Genomic DNA, 23,074 nt, shown 5'->3' on the forward strand with positions numbered 1-23,074 from the left:
ATACTACATCATGATGTGTTCTATCTTTGTTTTATGTTTCCATTGAGGCTTGGATAAATGAGAGCCATGTATTACGTGAAGGAGAAGTACTTACATCCTCAAGAACACAACTCCCATCCTATAAGAATATACACAAAATATACAAGCAGATCAGAATAAATGTAAAGATATGAATAATTAATCTTTCACAATACCATAAAATATCACAAAGACAATAGAATCTTATTGTTCCAGAACAAGCAATCAACCCCAATTCTCTTCACTAAAAACTTGTTTTGACCGCTCACGTCACATACCCATCATCAAGCAAGGGAGGGAAGAAAGGGATCCGGTTAGGATCCTGACAAGCGGAATCCAGGCAGTCAAAATACTGACTGCGGAATCCTGACACTAATTGGAATGCCAGCACTGGCATCCTGACTTAGACCACAATCCCAGTGGCGGAATCCTGACAGCTGGGATCCCGAAAGAGGGACTGCCGGGCCAACGGAGAGGTAAGCCACAGGGGAGAGGGGATTAGGGTTAGGTTGCAGTGGGAAAGTTAGGGTTAGGCTGTGGGGAGGGGTGATTAGGTTTAAGCTGTGGGGAGGTGGTTTAGGCACTTCTGGGGAGAGTTAGGGTTAGACTGTGGGAAGAGAGGGTTAGGTTTAGGCTGTGGCTGTGGGGAGGGGGGTTAGGTTTAGGCACCACCGAGGAGGGCTAGGGTTAGGCTGCGGGGGGTGGAGGGTTAGTTTTAGCCTGCTAAAAGGGAGGTTTAGGGGGCCATTAGGGGAAGGTAAGTATAGTTGTAAAGCACAACGGAATTTGCTGCACTATATAAGAAACTGATAATAATAATAATAATAATAATAATAATAATAATTACCTTCCACCATCAGTATTATGAACATTGGGATACTGCTGTTGGTATTCTGACCACCGGCATCCCGAATGCCGGCATTTCAATCCCAATCAGGAAGAAATAACCTATCCCACAAAAGTAATCAAAGCAGGGGTATATAAACCCTGCCAGTGATACTGAATGGCTTGAGAAACACATGTCGACGATGTTTGCTGCAGTAGTGTATCCACATCCTATTATTAAACAAATGTCTGTCTAAACCATGCAATAGCATAATAATTATGGCTGGGAAAATAAAGTTTAAACAATTCATAAAATAAGAATATACTCACCGCTAATTCTATTTCTCGTAGTCCGTAGTGGATGCTGGGGACTCCGTAAGGACCATGGGGAATAGACGGGCTCCACAGGAGACTGGGCACTCTAAAGAAAGATTCAGTACTATCTGGAGTGCACTGGCTCCTCCCTCTATGCCCCTCCTCCAGACCTCAGTTAAGGAAACTGTGCCCGGAAGAGCTGACATTACAAGGAAAGGATTTTGGAATCCAGGGTAAGACTCATACCAGCCACACCAATCACACTGTACAACTTGTGATAAACTTACCCAGTTAACAGTATGAACAACAACTGAGCATCAGTCAACCGATGCTACATAACCATAACCCTTTGTTAAGCAATAACTATATACACGTATTGCAGAAAGTCCGCACTTGGCACGGGCGCCCAGCATCCACTACGGACTACGAGAAATAGAATTGCCGGTGAGTAAAATTCTTATTTTCTCTAACGTCCTAGTGGATGCTGGGGACTCCGTAAGGACCATGGGGATTATACCAAAGCTCCCAAACGGGCGGGAGAGTGCGGATGACTCTGCAGCACCGAATGGGCAAACACAAGATCCTCCTCAGCCAGGGTATCAAACCTGTAGAATTTTGCAAAAGTGGCAGCTCGGCAAAGCTGTAATGCCAAGACCCCTCAGGCAGCCGCCCAAGAAGAGCCCACTTTCCTTGTGGAATGGGCTTTCACTGATTTTGGCTGCGGCAATCCCGCCGCAGAATGAGCCTGCTGAATCGTGTTACAGATCCAGCGAGCTATAGTTTGCTTTGAAGCAGGAGCACCCAGCTTGTTGGATGCATACAGGATAAACAGCGAGTCAGTCTTCCTGACACCAGCCGTTCTGGTTACATAAATCTTCAAAGCCCGGACAACGTCCGGCAACTTGGAGTCCTCCAAGTCACGAGTAGCCGCAGGCACCACAATAGGTTGGTTTAAATGAAAAGATGACACCACCTTTGGCAGAAACTGCGGACGAGTCCGCAATTCTGCCCTGTCCATATGGAAAACCAGATAGGGGCTTTTACATGACAAAGCCGCCAATTCTGACACACGCCTAGCTGAAGCTAAAGCCAACAGCATGACCACTTTCCACGTGAGGTACTTTAGTTCCACGGTCTTAAGTGGCTCAAACCAGTGGGATTTCAGGAACTCCAACACCACGTTAAGATCCCAAGGTGCCACTGGTGGCACAAAAGGTGGCTGAATATGCAGCACTCCCTTAACAAATGTCTGAACCTCAGGCAGTGAAGCCAGTTCTTTTTGAAAGAAGATGGTTAGGGCCGAAATCTGGACCTTTATGGACCCTAATTTTAGGCCCATAGTCACACCTGACTGTAGGAAGTGCAGGAATCGACCCAGCTGGAATTCCTCTGTAGGGGCCTTCCTGGCCTCACAACAAGCAATATATTTTCACCATATACGGTGATAATGCTTTGCTGTCACGTCCTTCCTAGCCTTTATCAGCGTAGGAATAACTTCATCCGGAATGCCCTTTTCTGCTAGGATTCGGCGTTCAACCGCCATGCCGTCAAACGCAGCCGTGGTAAGTCTTGGAAGAGACAGGGCCCCTGTTGCAACAGGTCCTGTCTGAGAGGCAGAGGCCATGGTTCCTCTGTGAGCATTTCTTGCAGTTCCGGGTACCAAGTCCTTCTTGGCCAGTCTGGAACAATGAGTATTGTTTTCACTCTTCTTTTCCTTACGATTCTCAGTACCTTGGGTATGAGAGGAAGAGGAGGAAACACATAGACCAACTGGAACACCCACGGTGTTTGACTGAATCAGCACCGGTTGGTTGTGAAGCAGAGGCTCCGCTTGACTCAGGGCATTGTATATGGCCCTTAGCTCCAGGATATTTATGTGCAGACAAGCCTCCTGACTTGACCACAACCCTTGGAAGTTTCTTCCCTGAGTGACTGCCCCCCATCCTCGGAGGCTCGCATCCGTGGTCACCAGGACCCAGTCCTGTATGCCGAACCTGCGAGAAGGTGAGCACTCTGCAGCCACCACAGAAGAGACACCCTGGCCCTGGGGGACAGGGTGATCAGCCGATGCATCTGAAGATGTGATCCAGACCACTTGTCCAACAGATCCCACTGAAAGATCCTCGCATGGAACCTGCCGAAGGGAATGGCTTCGTATGATGCCACCATCTTTCCCAGGACTCGCGTGCAGTGATGCACCGACACCTGTTTCGGTTTTAAGAGGTCTCTGACTAGAGTCACGAGCTCCTGAGCCTTCTCCGCCGGGAGAAACACCTTCTTTTGGTCTGTGTCCAGAATCATGCCCAGAAAGGGCAGACATGTCGTAGGAATCAGCTGCGATTTTGGGATATTCAGAATCCAGCCGTGCTGTTGCAACACTTCCTGAGAGTGTGCTACGCTGATCAGCAACTGCTCTCTGGACCTCGCCTTTATGAGGAGATTGTCCAAGTATGGGATAATTGTGACTCCTTGCTTTCTCAGGAGCACCATAATTTCCGCCACTACGTTGGTAAATATTCTCGGTGCCGTGGAGAGCCCAAACGGCAACGTCTGGAATTGGTAATGACAGTCCTGTACCACAAATCTGAGGTACTCCTGATGAGGTGGATAAATGGGGACATGCAAGTAAGCATCCTTGATGTCCAGAGACACCCTAAAATCCCCCTCTTCCAGGCTTGCAATGACCGATCTGAGCGATTCCATTTTGAACTTGAATTTCCTCAGATAAATGTTCAGGGATTTTAAATTCAAGATGGGTCTGACCGAACCGTCCGGTTTCGGTACTACAAACATAGTGGAATAGTAACCCCTTCCCTGTTGAAGGAGAGGAACCTTTACAACCACCTGCTGGAGGTATAACTTGTGAATTGCTGCCAGCACTACCTCCCTTTCCATGGGGGAAGCTGGCAAGGCCGATTTTAGGTAACGGTGAGGGGGCGTCACCTCGAATTCCAGTTTGTATCCCTGAGACACAACTTGTATAGCCCAAGGATCCACCCGTGAGCGAACCCACTGGTGGCTGAAATGTCGGAGACGCGCCCCCACGGCTCCTGGCTCCGCCTGTGGAGCCCCAGCGTCATGCGGTGGATTTAGTGGAAGCCGGGGAGGACTTTTGTTCCTGAGAACTAGCTGCGTGGTGCAGCCTCTTTCCTCTACCCCTGCCTCTGGCAAGAAAGGATGCACCTCTGACTTTCTTGCTCTTTTGCGAACGAAAGGACTGCATTTGGTAATACGGTGCTTTCTTAGGCTGTGGCGGGACATAAGGCAAGAAATTTGACTTCCCAGCCGTAGCTGTGGAAACTAGGTCTGAGAGACCGTCCCCAAACAATTCCTCACCCTTATAAGGTAAAACCTCCATGTGTTTTTTAAAGTCGGTATCCCCTGTCCATTGCCGAGTCCATAAGACCCTTCTGGCAGAAGTGGACATTGCGTTTACTCTAGAGCCAGCAGGCAAATGTCCCTCTGGGCATCCCGCATATATAGGACCGCGTCCTTGATATGAGCCAGGGTCATTAGAACAGAGTCCCTGTCCAGGGTATCTAACTCCTCAGACAGAGTATCCGTCCATGCTGCTACTGCACTACACATCCAGGCCGAAGCAATTGCTGGCCTCAGCAGCCTACCAGAATGTGTGTAAACAGACTTCAGGATAGCTTCCTGCTTTCTATCCGCAGGATCCTTTAGGGCGGCCATATCCTGAGACGGCAGGGCCACCTTCTTAGATAAGCGTGTCAACGCCTTGTCTACCCTGGGGGAGGATTCCCAGTGTAACCTGCCCGTTGGCGGGAAAGGATACGCCATCAGCAATCTCTTGGAAATTACTACCTTCCTATAAGGGGAATCCCACGCTTTTTCGCATAATTCATTCAATTCATGTGACGGGGGAAAAGCCACTTCTTGCTTTTTCTCCCCATACATATAAATCCTCTTGTCAGGGACAGGATTTTCCTCAGAAATGTGTAACACATCCTTCATTGCCACAATCATGTAGCGGATGGCTTTAGTCATTTTAGGCTGCAACTTTGCATCATCGTCATCGACACTGGAATCAGATTCCGTGTCGACGTCTGTGTCAACTAACTGGGATATTGGGCGCTTTTGAGACCCTGACGGCCTCTGCGCTGTGGGAGCAGGCATGGGTTGAGACCCCGACTGTCCCAAGGCTACAGCTTTATCCAATCTGTTATGTAAGGAGCTTACATTATCATTTAACACCTTCCACATATCCATCCAATCAGGTGTCGGCCCCGTCGGGGGCGACACCACATCTATTTGCACTTGTTCTGCCTCCACGTATCCTTCCTCATCAAACATGTTGACACAGGCGTACCGACACACCGCACACATACAGGGAACGCTCTGACTGAGGACAGGACCCCACAAAGGCTTTTGGGGAGACAGAGAGAGAGTATGCCAGCACACACCCCAGCGCTATATAACCCAGGGATTACACTGTACCTTAGTGTTTACCCAGTAGCTGCTGTTTTTATATATATATATATATATATATATATATATCTGCGCCTAAATTTATGTGCCCCCCCTCTCTTTTTTACCCTCTATTGCACCTGTATACTGCAGGGGAGAGCTTGGGGAGCGTCCTTCCAGCGGAGCTGTGAAGAGAAAATGGCGCTGGTGTGCTGAGGAAGAAGGCCCCGCCCCCTCAGCGGCGGGCTTCTGTCCCGCTTCTCATGTGTAAAAATGGCGGGGGCTCGCACATATATACAGTGCCTGACTGTATATATGTATACTTTTGCCATCAGGTATCTTAATTGCTGCCCAGGGCGCCCCCCCCCTGCGCCCTGCACCCTACAGTGACCGAAGTGTGCGGTGTGCTGTGGGAGCAATGGCGCACAGCTGCAGTGCTGTGCGCTACCTTAAGTGAAGACAGGAGTCTTCAGCCACCGATTTCGATGTCTTCTTGCTTCTGCTGCTTCTGTACTTCTGGCTCTGCGAGGGGGACGGCGGCGCGGCTCCGGGAACGGACGATCAAGGTTAGGTACCTGTGTTCGATCCCTCTGGAGCTAATGGTGTCCAGTAGCCTAAGAAGCGCAACTTAGCTGCAGTGAGTAGGTTTGCTTCTCTCCCCTCAGTCCCACGTAGCAGAGAGTCTGTTGCCAACAGAAGCTCTCTGAAAATAAAAAACCTGACAAAATACTTTCTTTTCTAGCAAGCTCAGGAGAGCTCACTAGGAGCACCCAGCTCTGGCCGGGCACAGATTCTAACTGAGGTCTGGAGGAGGGGCATAGAGGGAGGAGCCAGTGCACACCAGTAGTACTAAATTTTTCTTAGAGTGCCCAGTCTCCTGCGGAGCCCGTCTATTCCCCATGGTCCTTACGGAGTCCCCAGCATCCACTAGGACGTTAGAGAAAATAAGTTTAATATCTTTACAATTAAAACCTTGTTTAAATGATTCTAAATAAAAGATTAAAGCACAAAATATACCTGATTTTGTAGACAAGTCTGTCACAGCAATTTAAATCAAATGAACGACCATTTGAATACTATTGTATGTGTCTTAATACACACATGGGTAAGAAAAGCTATAGTGTTGTGGTTGAAGACCTTACAAGGGATTAATCATCAATGAAGCAACAACAGAAGTAAATCAATTTGGATGCAAACAGGGGCGTGAGAATGCTTTTTGGTTGAGGGGCCAAGCTAGAATCTCAGTTTGGCACCCCTAGCTCATGGCCACCTTTGACGGTAGCCATGAGCTTGTGGTTCTGTTTGACTTGTGATCAGTCCTACCTCAAGGAGTGCTGGGGGTGGAAACACTGTGGAGGAGGGGGCGGAGCTACTAGAGAGGAGAAGGCAGCACCATGGAGGTGGGCAGGACAGGAGTCTTCAAACTCAGGAGATGGAAGGATGTGGTACAGTGGGAGGAGAAGAGGTGGCCAGCAGTGGTACCATAGCAAAATACAGGCACAGAGAGAAGAGGTGAGTCGGCTGTCCGGCCACTGGGAACATCGGGAAGCAGGCGGCTGTGCATTATAGGAATAGGCTTCTGCTGCACAGCTCCTGCACTGTGGAGGAGGTGTAAAGTGTAGCAGCAATATTTCACCTGACCACCCGCTACTCCCCTGTTCCTCCAGTATTGGTGCCTCTCTCATATTTTGGAGGGAGTAAGCTGCCCCCTTGCCCCCCCCCATTCTGATGCCCAAGGATGCAAACATTTTTACAGAACTATCAATACCTATATCTGTTATTACTCTGTATTAACTAGTTTCCTAAGGAAACCTGGAACATATATTGGGGCAGATGTATTAACCTGGAGAAGGCATAAGGAAGTGATAAACCAGTGATATGTGCAAGGTGATAAAGGCAAAAGCCAATCAGCACCAATATGTAAATTAACAGTTAGGATCTGTTTGGCTGGTGCGTTATCACCTTGCACATATCACTGGTTTATCACTTCCTTATGCCTTCTCCAGGTTAATACATCTGCCCCATTGTAACATGTCAACTTGATTTATATCTCTTCATACTGTACTTGCATTTAAACCTGGTTTTCTTGAGAAAGTGGCTAAACAGCACATATATACTTTACAAGCAAGTCCTCCATGATAGATCATGGAAACTCAATAATTTGTTCTGGTGAGACTATGGGCCTGATTCCTAGGTGGATACAGTCAAATTCACAACTGAGAATTTGCACATAGTGGATGTGTGAAGATATTTTAATGACACAGCCATGGGTATTTGTAAAGAGATGCCCACTGATGACAACTTTAATCCACCACTTGCATACAAAGATGCACCGTCTGACACACAGCAGTCACATAATTAGACCTCTGAGCAACTCTATGGTTCCTGAGAATGTCCATCAAAACTAATCTTACAGGCACAGAGAAACTGTGTACAATGATGCAGTTGCTGGCTGAGACACACCTGTGAAACAGTCATGATACAGTATGCCTACCATCGCAAGATCATTGCAACACATACGCAGATGCATGCATAGTACAAAAAAAATGCTACACGGTGCAAACATCAGTATTGTTAAAACTTTGTCTGTGACTCTTAATCAGGTCCTTTATTTTACCACATCGATTACATGACACTGGGAGTCTAACATACACTCCCCATAGCATCCACACATACAATCTAGAAAATCTTGATAAATACATTTCCCTCCAGATAAAATGTCTATAAAGTGATACCAGATTTTTTCACAGATTTGTATGCCAAATCAACTCCTCACAATTTACCAAAATGAGGTTGGCACAACTAGGGTCAAACCTGGACCCCATCGCTGTGCCAGTGAACTGGATGAAATAGGGTCTATTAAAATAAAATAACTTATTAAGAATAAATACTGTACTTTTTAAGATAAAATTATTTTTAATAGGATCCATTATTTTAGCCAAAAAATATGAAATTGCTATAATGCCTATATTGTGTTTTATGATAGAATATAAGACACGTACATCTTTTATTTATCAGATAACAATCATCATACCATATGAGTCTCCATTGTCTTATAAATAGGAGTATTTTTTTTCAATAATGGTTGAAGGAAAGAATAACTGATGTCAGGCATGAAGATAAACTGTTAATACCTAATACACTGTCTGCTGACTTGATAACTACATTGTTATCTTTTTGTAGTGATTACAGTGCCTGCCATTCCTTTTTGTATATGTTTATTCTTTTTTATTGGGTGTTTTACTTATTATATGGCATCATACTATATTTTTTTACACCACTGGGAAACACTTATGAAAAAAAATAATTAATAAGTCTAATTGAGTATTGCGATTAGGAACATATACAAAAAAGGTTGGAAAGACACAATCCTGGGCGTTGATCAACATACACTGTAAATATTGTAATATATACGATACGTTCCTTTTGATGGAATCTGATTATGTTCTTTTGATGTTGATCCAATGTTGTCACTCCGAAATCAAACAGTGCTTTTTTCCAAGTTCACGTGATGTGGTACACATAAAAATAAAAATATACACAATGTATAGAACAGTTTTAAATGTAAGTGTTCATAGTAAGCTCTTCCTAATGAATGTCCAAGAGGAAAACCAAAGTAGTAAATAGTGTACTGATGGCGTACCCAAACTCACACTTCAAAAGGTGATGATGTGCAAAATAAGGTTTCTTTGTATCTGTAACACCCCGGTGTTACTTTTTGCTTCTGAACTTTTTTGTGAAAAATTTCCATGATGTTGAATAGGCATACCCCACTCGCTATGGCTGTAGAATGGATGAAACATTCAGTATAAAGGTATCTTTAACCCCTGGGGTGAAGAAGGTGAGAATATTCCACTCACAGTAGTAAAGGTGATGTGAAGCACATAAAGGTATCTTTTGGTTCAGAACATCCCCATAGACAGAACACAAAGAATGAAACAATGACTTGCGCCCTAGCTGCAGCTTGACATACGTCCAAAAGAACACCACTTCTTTCTAAACACAACAATACACTGATGGGCGATCTCCAAGTGCTGCTATATAGATCTGGAATCCTTATGTCTGAAACTCCTCTAAAGCTGCCCTAAATTATGTACCTTCCTGAAATGTCACCATATTTCTACAAAAGATACATATACAAAAAAGGTTGGAAAGACACAATCCTGTACCTGCAGTGGAAACTTCTAGACTGTCCATGTCTGAAAATCCTCAAAAGGAAACAGAGTACAACAGTGTTCATGAGAGAATCTCCAGATTCTATCGTTCACTCATAGTATCACCAACGACTGACCTTTATTAATAACCCTATGTTCCCATAAAGGTTTCTTTCACACCTTCTTCAATTCAAGGCACTGTGACATCACAATCCATGGTATACGACTCATTAAAACCAAGCTTACCTTAACGATAAGCCCTATGTGCATCAAAAGGTATCTTTAGTGATTCCTCCCTCACTGGAATCTTCTGTTGCTCCTGTGTGCACATATACATCCTCCCAACAACTTATCAAAAAAATTCCATCAGTACTTTTTTTTTATATAAAAAAGAGTAGTTTCTCTTTAATTTCCAGTCAATATAAAATAGATAAAAATTCCATACAAAAATGGAGGTACCCAGTTTAAAGACAGGCAGAACCACTTCCACTTACACCCCTAAGATGGAATGGGGGGTTAGGTACAAACCACTGTTGATGCAGATGTCATCAACATCTCATCTCCGCCTCCGTCTAGAAGTTTCCACTGCAGGTACAGGATTGTGTCTTTCCAACCTTTTTTGTATATGTATCTTTTGTAGAAATATGGTGACATTTCAGGAAGGTACATAATTTAGGGCAGCTGATTTTGGATGCCAGTGTAGCAGAAATCCTCCATTCTTATCTTCTTTAGCACTTGTATTGCAGATTATGAGCCTGTACTGTTCATAGCCTGTATTGTTTGTAGGATTAATACCAAAAGAGAGTGTGCTGATTTATCGATATTTCCTACAAGAAACACAGTGTTCTCCATACTTTATAATGAACCTATTTCTATTAAGAATTTAGTAGGAAGAATACTCTAGAGAATTGTGTTGAGTTAAATCACCTTCTTTTCATGTGTGTATCACATGGTGGACAATTTATATTTATTATATTTATTAATAGTTTCTTATATAGCGCAGCAAATTCCATTGCACTTTACATAATAATAAGACAAAATTTGGGTAATAAAAAACAGTCATAGAGGTAGGAAGGCCCTGCTTGCAAGCTTACAGTCTATGGGGAAATAGGCATTGATACACAAGGATAGGTGCTATAAATTGCATAGTTGTCCACCAGATTGCAAAGGTTCTTTGTGGGCTGCATGATACCACGTCACAGCAATGATGAACCAGGGTCAGAAGGAAGGGAAAGTGAAGGAATAGAAAATGTGTATGATATGTGTGGACTGTACAGTCGGGATATAATTGGATAGGAAAGCTTATGAAGGTAATGTAAGCGGTTCTGGATTTTGATAAGCTTGTCTGAATAGGTGAGTTATCAGGGAATTCTTGAAGGTTTGGAGACTAGAGTCTTATTGTATGGGAAGAGGAGGCTCCTACTACCATTTGCATGCCCCCTGCAAGTGCTGGGAGGAGCACCGCCAGTCCAGTTGCTGATATTGAGATTGAGGATGTCACTGTAGAAGTACACCAGGATGAGGAGGATATTGGCATAGCTGGCACTAAGGAGGAAGTTGATGATGAGGATTCTGATGGTGATGTGGTTTGTTTGAATAAGGCACCAGTGGAGACAGTTGTAAGCCATGCGATAAAAAAGCCCATTGAGATGCCTGGGCAAAATACCAAAAAATCCACATCTTTGCTGTAGAATTATTTCTCTGTGAGGATGAGAATGTAAACACTGAAGTGGAGGATGATGATGAGGACATCTTGCCTCTGTAGAGCCAGTTTGTGCAAGGAGAGATTAAGTGCTTCTTTTTTGGTGGGGGCCCAAACAAACCAATAATTTCAGCCACAGTCATGTGGCAGACCCTGTCGCTGAAATGATTGGTTTGTTAAAGTTTGCATGTCCTGTTTATACAACATACCCAAGGACAATTCCATCTTGGACATCTTTTCTTTGTCTTCCACATCATTCCAGGGGTGCTGCCCCTCTGCCCTATGGGGTGCTGCCCCTCTGCCCTATCAGTCCAGGGGTGCCGCCCCACTTATGTTTAAGTCCAGGGGTGCTGTTGCCTGTCTTTTGTGCTGTGTAATTCTCCAGTGATGCTGTCTATGCTGTATAAGTCCAGGGGTGTTGCCTATCTGCTATATAAATCCAGAGGCGCTACTATATAATTCCAGGGGTGCTGCTGTTCTTGATCCTAGGTTTAAATTAAAGCCTAGAGCAGAAAATGAAACAAGCTTCAACATCGCAACCATATTTGTGAAAACATATAGCCGCAAAGGTGGAAATGGTAATTGCAATTTTGACAAAGTGTTTTCCAATTAAATGGGGAGAGTCCACATTTGTGGCCAAAGTCAGTCAGAATCAGAAAAGACAGAATCATAATCCAGCGGAATGTGACATGGCAACATCTCCTACTTCATTTTCTCTGGCAACAGCCAGAGAAAACTATATTTTCCAAACACACCTATGTCTATGTCTATATTTCTGCCATATAATTCCAGGGGTGCCCTGTCTGAACCCGCTCATCTCTAGTAGATATATCTTTTAGTGTGCACTGTGTACCCAGCATTAGAGAGAGGTTCTTCTCAATTATTTCATGTTAGAGACTCAAATGAATAGTTCCAATTTGCCAACCTTAATTTTTATTTATTATTAATGTTCCACATTTTGGGTTTATTTACAAGATGCGCATTTGTTGCACAGGCTTCTTTTCTGTTATTTTGTATGTTTTCTCCTTAATATTTGTACATAATAAGGGCTGTGTAGGGTTATAGCTAGAGATGAGTGGGTTCGGTTCGTCGAGATCCGAACCCCCCCAAACTTCACGTGTTTTACACGGGTCCGAGCCAGCCTCAGATCTTCCCGCCTTGCTCGGTTAACCCGAACGAGGCCGAACGTCATCATCCCGCTGTCGGATTCTCGTGAGATTCGTATTCCATATAAAGAGCCACGCGTTGTCGCCATTTTCACTCGTGCATTGGAGATTGAGCAGAGAGGATGTGGCTACGTTCACTGCCTGAAAAGCTCAATATCTGTGCTCAGTGTGCTGCAAATATCTGTGCTCAGTGTGCTGCATTGTGGTGACCACCAGTATATTATAGTAGTACAGTACAGTAGGCCATTGCTGTATCTTGCAGCTCCGTGTCAGAGTCAAAGAAAAAAAGGAAATTCCCTATGATGGGCACACTCGGACTGTAATACTTTCTTAAAGTCAAGTATCTAATATGATAGATGACCACAAATTCTAAAATATAACCTTTATTTGATTTTTTAAAACATAAGCGAAATATGGTGCATGTGAATTAAATTGTGAAAATAATGTGAAAAGAATGTGAAAAAAATTTATATAAAGTGAATTAAAAAGCTTAGCCACTGTAGTTGTTGTATTTCTTCACTGTCTCCAGTGTCTTAAACAATGTTGCAATATTTGTAGCAATACTTGTTGCCAAATGTTTTATGATGATACCTTTGTATCTGGGAGTGAGAAACTCCTAAATAATTTCATTACACCACCACTATTAGAGTGTCACTCCATGTTTGCAGTATGCGCATCACTGACTAGTAATATGTAGGTGGTGAACAATTTCATTTGTCTAAGTGCCTAATAGTATTTAATATAACTACATAGATGATTTGATTGCTGCTTAATATCCCTGTGCTGCTGCCCTCTTCACACTGTGTGTGCATATAATGGATGTTGAGGGTGCTTTGTAATATATGCTAATGAACCCTATTAGTGATTCATATATCAACTCCAATTACACACACATGTGATGTATTATAGAGTTCTTGATAACACATTCATCATACAACTTTTATTCACTATAAATAATGTAACAGTTGTTTCTTCAATGTTATAATAAGAATACTCTATTCCGTGTGGCTGTTGCCTATATGTGCGCTTAATATATAAACACCAATTGCACACCCATGTGTGATGTATTGTAGTTTTTTTTTTCTATATATAACACATTTGTCATGCAACTTTTATTCACCAATAATGGTGGAACCTTTGTTCAGTATTCTCATTAATACATATATTTTTCCTTTTTTATATATATATATGCTGATGAATGTATTTATACTTTCTATGGTGCACTGCACGCACCCTCATTCATACTGAGACCGTGATATGTCCCCTCAGTGTAATGCCGTTCACACACTTATAATCATTAGGCGGGACCCCACACTTTGTGGCTCAGCATCGGGGACCTATTGCGGCATTGCCCTCAGCTCTCTCACGCCGCGTGTATCAACGAAACCGCTGACCGCTGCTCTCCTGTGTGAGGTCACCCGTGTGGCTGAGTATGCAGGAAGGGCCGTGTCCGATGTGGTGTGCGTGCAGCTACACCCACGGCGGCAGCGGCAGCTTCTATTATCTTAAGGCACAGACACAATTACCTAAATAACCATGACTCGCAACATATTAACAGTGGCTAAGCTAACTAATAGACAGGACACATAGTAGTTGCGTCCGATCTCCTAACGATCATTTCGCATCTGCTTAATCATAGGAAAAACAGTTCTAGACAGTATCCTGATGATCAGTGCTCAATATCTGCTGCATTGTTGTGTGACCAGTATATACTATATAGTAGTACAGTGCAGCATTTTGGTGACCACCAGTATATAGTAGTACAGTACAGTAGGCCATTGCTGTATCTTGCAGCTCCGTGTCACTTCTAGTATCCATATCTGTGCTGCATTGTTGTGAGCAGTATATAGTAGTACAGTAAGGCATTTTGGTGACCACCAGTATATATAGTAGTACAGTACAGTAGGCCATTGCTATACCTTGCAGCTCCGTGTCACTTCAAGTATCCATATCTGTGCTGCATTGTTGTGAGCAGTATAGTAGTACAGTGCAGCATTTTGGTGACCACCAGTATATATAGTAGTACAGTACAGTAGGCCATTGCTATACCTTGCAGCTCCATGTCACTTCAATTATCCATATCTGTGCTGCATTGTTGTGAGCAGTATAGTAGTACAGTGCAGCATTTTGGTGACCACCAGTATATATATATAAAAGTACATTAGGCCATTGCTGTATCTTGCAGCTCCGTGTCACTTCAAGTATCCATATCTGTGCTGCATTGTTGTGAGCGGTATATAGTAGTACAGTGCAGCATTTTGGTGACCACCAGTATATATAGTAGTACAGTACAGTAGGCCATTGCTGTACCTTGCAGCTCCATGTCACTTCAAGTATCCATATCTGTGTTGCATTGTTGTGAGCAGTATATAGTAGTATAGTGCAGCATTTGGGGACCACCAGTATATATAGTAGTACAGTACAGTACAATACAGTAGGCCATTGCTGTAACCTACAGCTCTGTTTCACTGCAAGTATCCATATCTGTGCTACATTGTTGTGAGCAGTATATAGTAGTACAGTGCAGCATTTTGATGACCACCAGTATATATAGTAGCACAGTACAGTACAATACAGTAGGCCATTGCTGTACCTTGCAGCTCTGTGTCACTGCAAGTATCCATATCTGTGCTACATTGTTGTGAGCAGTATATAGTAGTACAGTGCAGCATTTTGGTGACCACCAGGATTTATAGTAGTACAGTACAGTAGGCCATTGCTAATGATATATTACTGGCATATAATTCCACACATTAAAAAATGGAGAACAAAAATTTGGAGAGTAAAATAGGGAAAGATCAAGATCCACTTCCACCTAGTGCTGAAGCTGCTACACTAGTCATGGCAGAGATGATTCAATGCCATCAACGTCGTCTGCCAAGGCCGATGCCCAATGTCAAAGCAGAGAGCATGTAAAATCCAAAAAACAATAGTTCAGTAAAATGACCCAAAAATCTAAATTAAAAGCGTCTGAGGAGAAGCGTAAACTTGCCAATATGCCATTTACGACACGGACTGGCATGGAACGGCTGAGGCCCTGGCCTATGTTCATGGCTAGTGGTTCAGCTTCACATGAGGATGGAAGCACTCATCCTCCCGCTAGAAAAATGAAAAGAGTTAAGCTGGCAAAAGCCCAGCAAAGAACTGTGCGTTCTTCTAAATCACAAATCCCCAAGGAGAGTCCAATTGTGTTGGTTGCGATGCCTGACCTTCCCAACACTGGACGGGAAGAGGTGGCTCCTTCCACCATTTGCACGCCCCCTGCAAGTGCTGGAAGGAGCACCCACAGTCCAGTTCCTGATAGTCAAATTGAAGATGTCACTGTTGAAGCACACCAGGATGAGGATATGGGTGTTGCTGGCACTGAGGAGGAAATTGACCAGGAGGATTCTGATGGTGAGGTGGTTTGTTTAAGTCAGGCACCCGGGGAGACACCTGTTGTCCGTGGGATGAATATGGCCATTGACTTGCCTGGTCAAAATACAAAAAATATCACCTTCGGTGTGGAATAATTTTAACAGAAATGCGGACAACAGGTGTCAAGCCGTGTGCTGCCTTTGTCAAGCTGTAATAAGTAGGGGTAAGGATGTTAACCACCTAGGAACATTCTCCCTTATACGTAACCTGGAGCGCATTCATCTGAAGTCATTGACAAGGTCAAAAACTTTGGGTGACAGCGGAAGCAGTCCACTGACAACTAAATCCCTTCTTCCTCTTGTACCCAAGCTCCTGCAAACCACACCACCAACTCTCTGTTTCAATTTCCTCCTAAGACAGGAACGCCAATTGTCCTGCAGGCCATATCACTGGCAAGTCTGATGAGTCCTCTCCTGACTGGGATTCCTCCGATGGATCCTTGAGTGTAACGCCTACTGCTGCTGGTGCTGCTGTTGTTGCTGCTGGGAGTCGATCGTTATCCCAGAGGGGAAGTCGGAAGACAACTTATACTACTTCCAGTAAGCAATTGACTGTCCAACAGTCCTTTGCGAGGAAGATTAAATATCACAGCAGTCATCCTGTTGCAAAGCGGATAACTCAGGCCTTGGCAGCTGTGTTGGTGTTAGACGTGCATCCGATATTCGCCGTTAGTTCACAGGGACTTAGAGAATTTCTTGAGGTAGTGTGTCCCCGGTACCAAATGCCATCTAGGTTCCACTTCTCTAGGCAGGCGATGCCGAGAATGTACACAGACCTCAGAAAAAGACTCATCAGTGTTCTAAAAAATGCAGTTGTACCCAATGTCCACTTAACCACGGACATGTGGACAAGTGGAGCAGGGCAGACTCAGGACTATATGACTGTGACAGCCCACTGGGTAGATGTATTGCCTCCCGCAGCAAGAACAGCAGCGGCGGCACCAGTAGCAGCATCTCGCAAATGCCAACTCGTTCCTAGGCAGGCTACGCTTTTTATCCCCACTTTCCATAAGAGGCACACAGCTGACAACCTCTTACGGAAACTGAGGAACATCATCGCAGATAGGCTTAGCCCAATTGGACTCTCCTGTGGATTTGTGACATTGGACAACGCCACCAATATTGTGCGTACATTACATGTGAGCAAATTCCAGCACGTCCCATGTTTTGCGCATACTGTACAATGAATTTGGTGGTGCAGATTTTTTTTTAAAAATTACAGGGGTGTGCAAGAGATGCTGTCGGTGGCCCAAAGAATTGTGGGCCACTTTCGGCATTCAGCCACTGCGTGCCAAAGACTGGATCACCAGCAAACACTCCTGAACCTGCCCGCCATCAACTGAAGCAAGAAGTGGTAACGAGGTGGAATTCAACCCTCTATATGCTTCAGAGGATGGAGGAGTAGCAAAAGGCCATTCAAGCCTATACATCTGCCTACGATATAGGCAAAGGAGGGGGAATGCACCTGACTCAAGCGCAGTGGAGAATGATTTCAATGTTGTGCAAGGTTCTGCAACCCTTTGAACTTGCAACACATGAAGTCAGTTCAGACACTGCCAGCCTGAGTCAGGTCATTCCCCTCATCAGGCTTTTGCAGAAGCAGCTGGAGAGATTGAAGGAGGAGTTAAAATGGAGCGATTCCGCTAGGCATGTGGGACTTGTGGATGGAGCCCTTCATTCGCTTAACCAGGATTCACGGGTGGTCAATCTGTTGAAATCAGAGCACTACATTTTGGCCACCGTGCTCGATCCTAGGTTTAAAGCCTATGTTGTATCTCTCTTTCCGGCAGACAATAATCTGCAGATGTTCAAAGGCCTGCTGGTGAGACAATTGTCAAGTCAAGTGGAACGTGACCCGCCAACAGCTCCTCCTTCATTTTCTACCACCACTGGAGCTGCCAGGAAAAGGATCAAATTTCTAAAACCACCTGCTGGCGGTGATGCAGGGCAGTCAGGAGCGAAAACTGACATCTGGTCCGGACTGAAGGACCTGCAAACGATTACTGACATGTCGTCTACTGTCACTGCATATGATTCTGTCACCATTGAAAGAATGGTGGAGGATTATATGAGTGACAGCATCGAAGTAGGCACGTCAGACAGTCCGTACGTATACTGGCAGGAAAAAGAGGCAATTTGGAGGCCCTTGCACAAACTGGCTTTATTTTACCTAAGTTGCCCCCCCTCCAGTGTGTATTCTGAAAGAGTGTTTAGTGCAGCCGCTCACCTTGTCAGCGATCAGCGTACGAGGTAACTTCCACAAAATGTGGAGAAGATGATGTTCATCAAAATAAATTATAATCAATTGCTTCGTGGAGACATTTACCAGCAATTGCCTCCAGAAAGTACACAGGGCCCTGTGATGGTGGATTCCAGTGGGGATGAATTAATACTGTGTGAGGAGGGGGATGTACACAGTGAAAGGGGTGAGGAATCGGATGATGATGATATCGACATCAAGCCTCTGTAGAGCCATTTTGAGCAAGGAGAGATTGATTGCTTCTTTTTTTTGGTGAGGGCCCAAACCAACCAGTCATTTCAGCCACAGTCGTGTGGCAGACCCTGTGGCTGAAATTATGGGTTTGTTAAAGTGTGCATATCCTGTTTATACAACATAAAGGTGGGTGGGAGGGCCCAAGGACAATTTCATCTTGCACCTCTTTTTTTTATTTATCTTTGCATCATGTGCTGTTTGGGGCAATTTTTTTGAAATTCCATCCTGTCTGACACTGCAGTGCCACTCCTAGATGGGCCAGGTGTTTGTGCCGGCCACTTGGGTCGCTTAGCTTAGTCATCCAGCGACCTCGGTGCAAATTTTAGGACTAAAAATAATATTGTGAGGTGTTCAGAATAGACTGGAAATGAGTGGAAATTATGGTTATTGAGGTTAATAATACTATAGGATCAAAATGACCCCCAAATTCTATGATTTAAGCTGTTTTTGAGGGGGTTTTGAGAAAAAAAACATCCGAATCCGACAAAAAGTTTTAAGGGAGGTTTTGCCAAAACGCGTCCGAATCCAAAACACACGGCCGCGGAACCAATTCCAAAACCAAAACACAAAACCCGAAAAATTTCCGGTGCATAGTTCTAGTTATAGCAAGACCTTGCGGTGTTAGAAAAACAGAGTTTCAGTGATCTTGCATTGCATCAGCTTTACATTGCACTGCAGCAATGAATGGGCCATTGAGCTCCTATGAAGCACAAACAGTTACTGAATAAGGGCCCAGTATGGAGAATCATGGTGGCTTACAGCCAGGAAGATGTCTGGCTTTCCAGGCTGAGGCATGCTGTTGGCACAGAGGTCAGCATTGCTTCCTCCCACAGTCCTACTTATAATATGAAATCAGTTTCGACTAGAGTGGTAAACTCCACTAGGGCAGGGGCTAAATAACAAAAAAATCACTGCACAGTCCTGCTTAGTACTGTACCGAACCCACCCAAACTCAATTTGCCTGATCTGGGGCTGCTGTGGAGGCTCACGAGGGGCTGCTAAAACATCCAAGGGGCTGCTTTTATTTAAAAATAAAATATGAATAAAATAAACAAGACACACAGGTATGCTCACGTGCATGTAACTGGGACACAGAGGTATGCTCACATGTGTGTAACTGGGAGCTGTGAAAAGTGAAAATAAGGCATCTGCCACAAAATATATAAATAAAAATGCAATTAAAAAAACTGTAAAAAAAGAAAATACGAGATTTTCACAAAATAAATCTCCAGACTCCGTGGAGGGGAAAATATCCAATCTTTATCCTGTGGTATACATCAGTTTATTTGCATCCCAGCATTAAATCCGAGATTAGCTTATTCCCTGAAAATGGAGAAGGGGGTAAAAATTTGTAGGCTTTGGCCACTTGTTTTTCAGTTTGTCCTAGTCATGTGGTAATATATTTGCTTGGTTGAAGTCCTTTCCGTTCCACACCAATATAGGAGTGGAGGTGAAAGCCTGTGTGTTGTTCCTGATTGTGTGTGCCTCTCTAATTATTAATCACCTTCTTGACACTGTCCTCTTCCTCTTGCCTCTTTTCATAATGTGAAAAGTCATCAAATATGGAGGTGATATGTTTGCAGCTAGCTATGATTCAGAGAACTTGGCGAGCTATTTCCAGGGGGCCCACCTGTCACTGAAATGATGAGTTTATTAAACTGTGCATGTCCTGTTTAAATAACATAAAGGTGGGTGGGAGGGCCCAAGGACAATTCCATCTTGCACCTCCTTGCATGATGTGCTCTTTGGGGCCTAGTTTTTATAACTGCCATCCTGTCTGCCACCGCAGTGCCACTCCTAGATGGGCCACGTGTTTGTGCCGCCCACTTGTGTTGCTTAGCTTAGTCTTCCAGCTACCTTGGTGCAACCTTTTGGCCTAAAAACAATATTGTGAGGTGTGAGGTTATCAGAATAGACTGGAAATGAGTGGAAATTAATGTTATTGAGGTTACCGATACTGTAGTATCAAAAATACACCAAAATTCTGTGATTTTAACTGTTTTTATAAAAAAAAAAAAAGCCAGATCCAAAACCAAAACCCGAAAGGGTAGTTTTGGCAAAACTAATCCAGTTCCAAAACACAAACGGAGATCCAGATTCAAAACCAAAACACAAAACCCGAAAAGTGTTCGGCGCACATCTCTAATTTTGAATATATTTTTTAGATGCATGTAACATGATTTTGGCACAGATTGAATGTGGGGAACAAAGTACAGTTCAGAGTCAATGATGACACCTACGAAGCGAGCTTGTGGTGTAGGGTTGAATGTCGAGTTCCCAACAGTTGGTAACTGCTATTGGCCGGTGGAAATATAATTAACTCTGTTTTGGAAATATTAAGTTTGAGGTGACAAGGTGACATCCAAGATGAAATGGCAGAGAGGCATTTAGTGAATAGTATATATATTTTTCTCTTTACATATATTGTACATTATGAGGACGCATTGTATTGGTAAGTGTGCTAACTAAGGGATTACTTTGAACTCATCACACTTCTGCTCTGGTCACATGTGAACACGTTTAGTCTTCTCTATTGATATGCCTAAATTAGTTAAAAAAGAAGGGTGTTCCGCACTGGTTATGTATTATAGATACAACCCCATAATGGATACCGACTATAAGTTAATTCTACACAATTTGTTGATATAAGGTAAGTGGTGCTCCCAGAGTCAGTGAAAGTTACATTGGAAAAGGAAGAGAAAAGAGACTCTGTGTTGGGGCACTCATAATGAAAAAATGAATTGACGATAAAACTTAGTTTTAGTGTGAACATAATTAAAAGTTAATATGACAAAGGACAATTTATTATTACAAATTAAATTAAACATTAATTACACATAGGAGCTTCATATTATAGTGCTTAATAGCACTACAGTGTGTTTGGGCCTTGGTGAAAATTTAATTCTGGATTTCAATAGAATGGATTTGGCTTGTCACTTATTTATATAGTTTTGACAAGTTTATTAATCCCATATTAGTATCCTATAATATGGACTTTATGCTGCGAATTGTTGTTAATTAACAAAATTAAACCATGAAAAAATATGTTTTGTTGCCTGGTGTGGTTCTTAATCACCATCTGTTCTTATGTTCAACAGAGGTGTCCTCATAAGGCTTTTTATTCAGCAGAGTGTTCGGTGACTACTTTCTGCCTGAAAATGGGACAATGGTACAAATAGTATTGTTACTGTATTGCAATTTTGTAGTTACAGAAAAAAACAGAAAAGGGAGACATTAAGGGTTTGCAGTGCCAACTGGTCAGATGTTGTAGTAGAAGGATAATACTGTATGTCAAATTTGACAACAAATTGCCCACTGACCTGTACAAATAACAGGTTGTAGAGAAGAATAAAGGAGGAGGAACTCTTCCTTCTGCTGTTCAGCGTATTTTACTGCACCTGGTATTCATTGGTAGTCTCCCAACCAAGTACTAACCAGGCCTTCCAAAGATTTGCTTCCAAGATCAAATGAGATTGGATGTATCCTATGGAGTATGGCAGTAATCTGCTGAATGAGAGAGTACTTGTACCTTAAATAGGAAAATGTGCTTCTGCTGTCCAAGGGGGCCCATATTTCAGCCTGTCTCTACTCAGGATAGACAAACCCTTGGATAAGAGAGCACATATACAGATGTAATAAAGTTAAGATGCAGCCAAGAAAAGGTGTATATAGGCAGACAGAATATATGAATATATATATATATATATATATATATATATATATAGTTGTGCTCATAAGTTTAATAAGTTTACATACCCTAGCAGAATTTGTGATTTTCTGGCCATTTGTCATAGAATATGAATGATAACTCACAAACTTTTCTTTCACTCATGGTTAGTGGTTGGGTGAAGCCATTTATTGTCAGACAACTGTGTTTACTCTTTTTAAATCATAATGACAACAGAAACTACCCAAATGACCCTGATCAAAAAAAATATGCAATTGGTGGACTTATACGGCAGTACCCCAGGACTCATACGGCGGTGTCACACAGGATGGCACTTTTCAAAAACTAGGCCCCAAACAGCACCTCATGCAAAGATGTCGAAGAGGTGCAATGAGGTAGCTATATGACTAAGCCAAGCGACACAAACAATTCCAACTGGAATTATACGTCCAAATCACTGGAATTAAATGGCAAGATCACTGTAATTAATAATTATAAATTACTGGAATTAATTGGCAAAATCACTGGAATTATATGTTCAAATCACTGGAATTAAATTGCAAGATCACTGTAATTAATAATGATAAATCACTGTAATTAATTGGCAAGATCACTGCAATTAATAATTATAAATCACTGGAATTAATTGGCAAAATCTTGCTATCGCCTGCCTAGCAAAGTGGAATCTAGATGCGATTTGGTACCGGGGATACAATAACTTCATCAATTGTCTAAATCCCACTGCACTAATGGCGGATAACGGGCGCACTCTGACAGCACACTGATTATACTGAGCACTGATGATACTACGGAGAACTGACACTGAGCAGCACGATGCAGCACAAGACACTGTACTAGTATTAGTGAGCAGCACAAAATCCCTCTGGAA

General features: G+C 43.3%; 1 pseudogene; it reads right to left on the bottom strand.

Annotated features, from left to right (window-relative positions):
* Positions 1 to 21,904: 21,904 nt before the first annotated feature.
* Positions 21,905 to 22,023, bottom strand: LOC134897668 (5S ribosomal RNA; annotated as a pseudogene).
* Between the last annotated feature and the right edge of the window lie 1,051 nt (positions 22,024 to 23,074).

The sequence above is a fragment of the Pseudophryne corroboree genome, chromosome 3 (assembly GCF_028390025.1).
Source record: "Pseudophryne corroboree isolate aPseCor3 chromosome 3, aPseCor3.hap2, whole genome shotgun sequence".
Taxonomy (NCBI): domain Eukaryota; kingdom Metazoa; phylum Chordata; class Amphibia; order Anura; family Myobatrachidae; genus Pseudophryne; species Pseudophryne corroboree.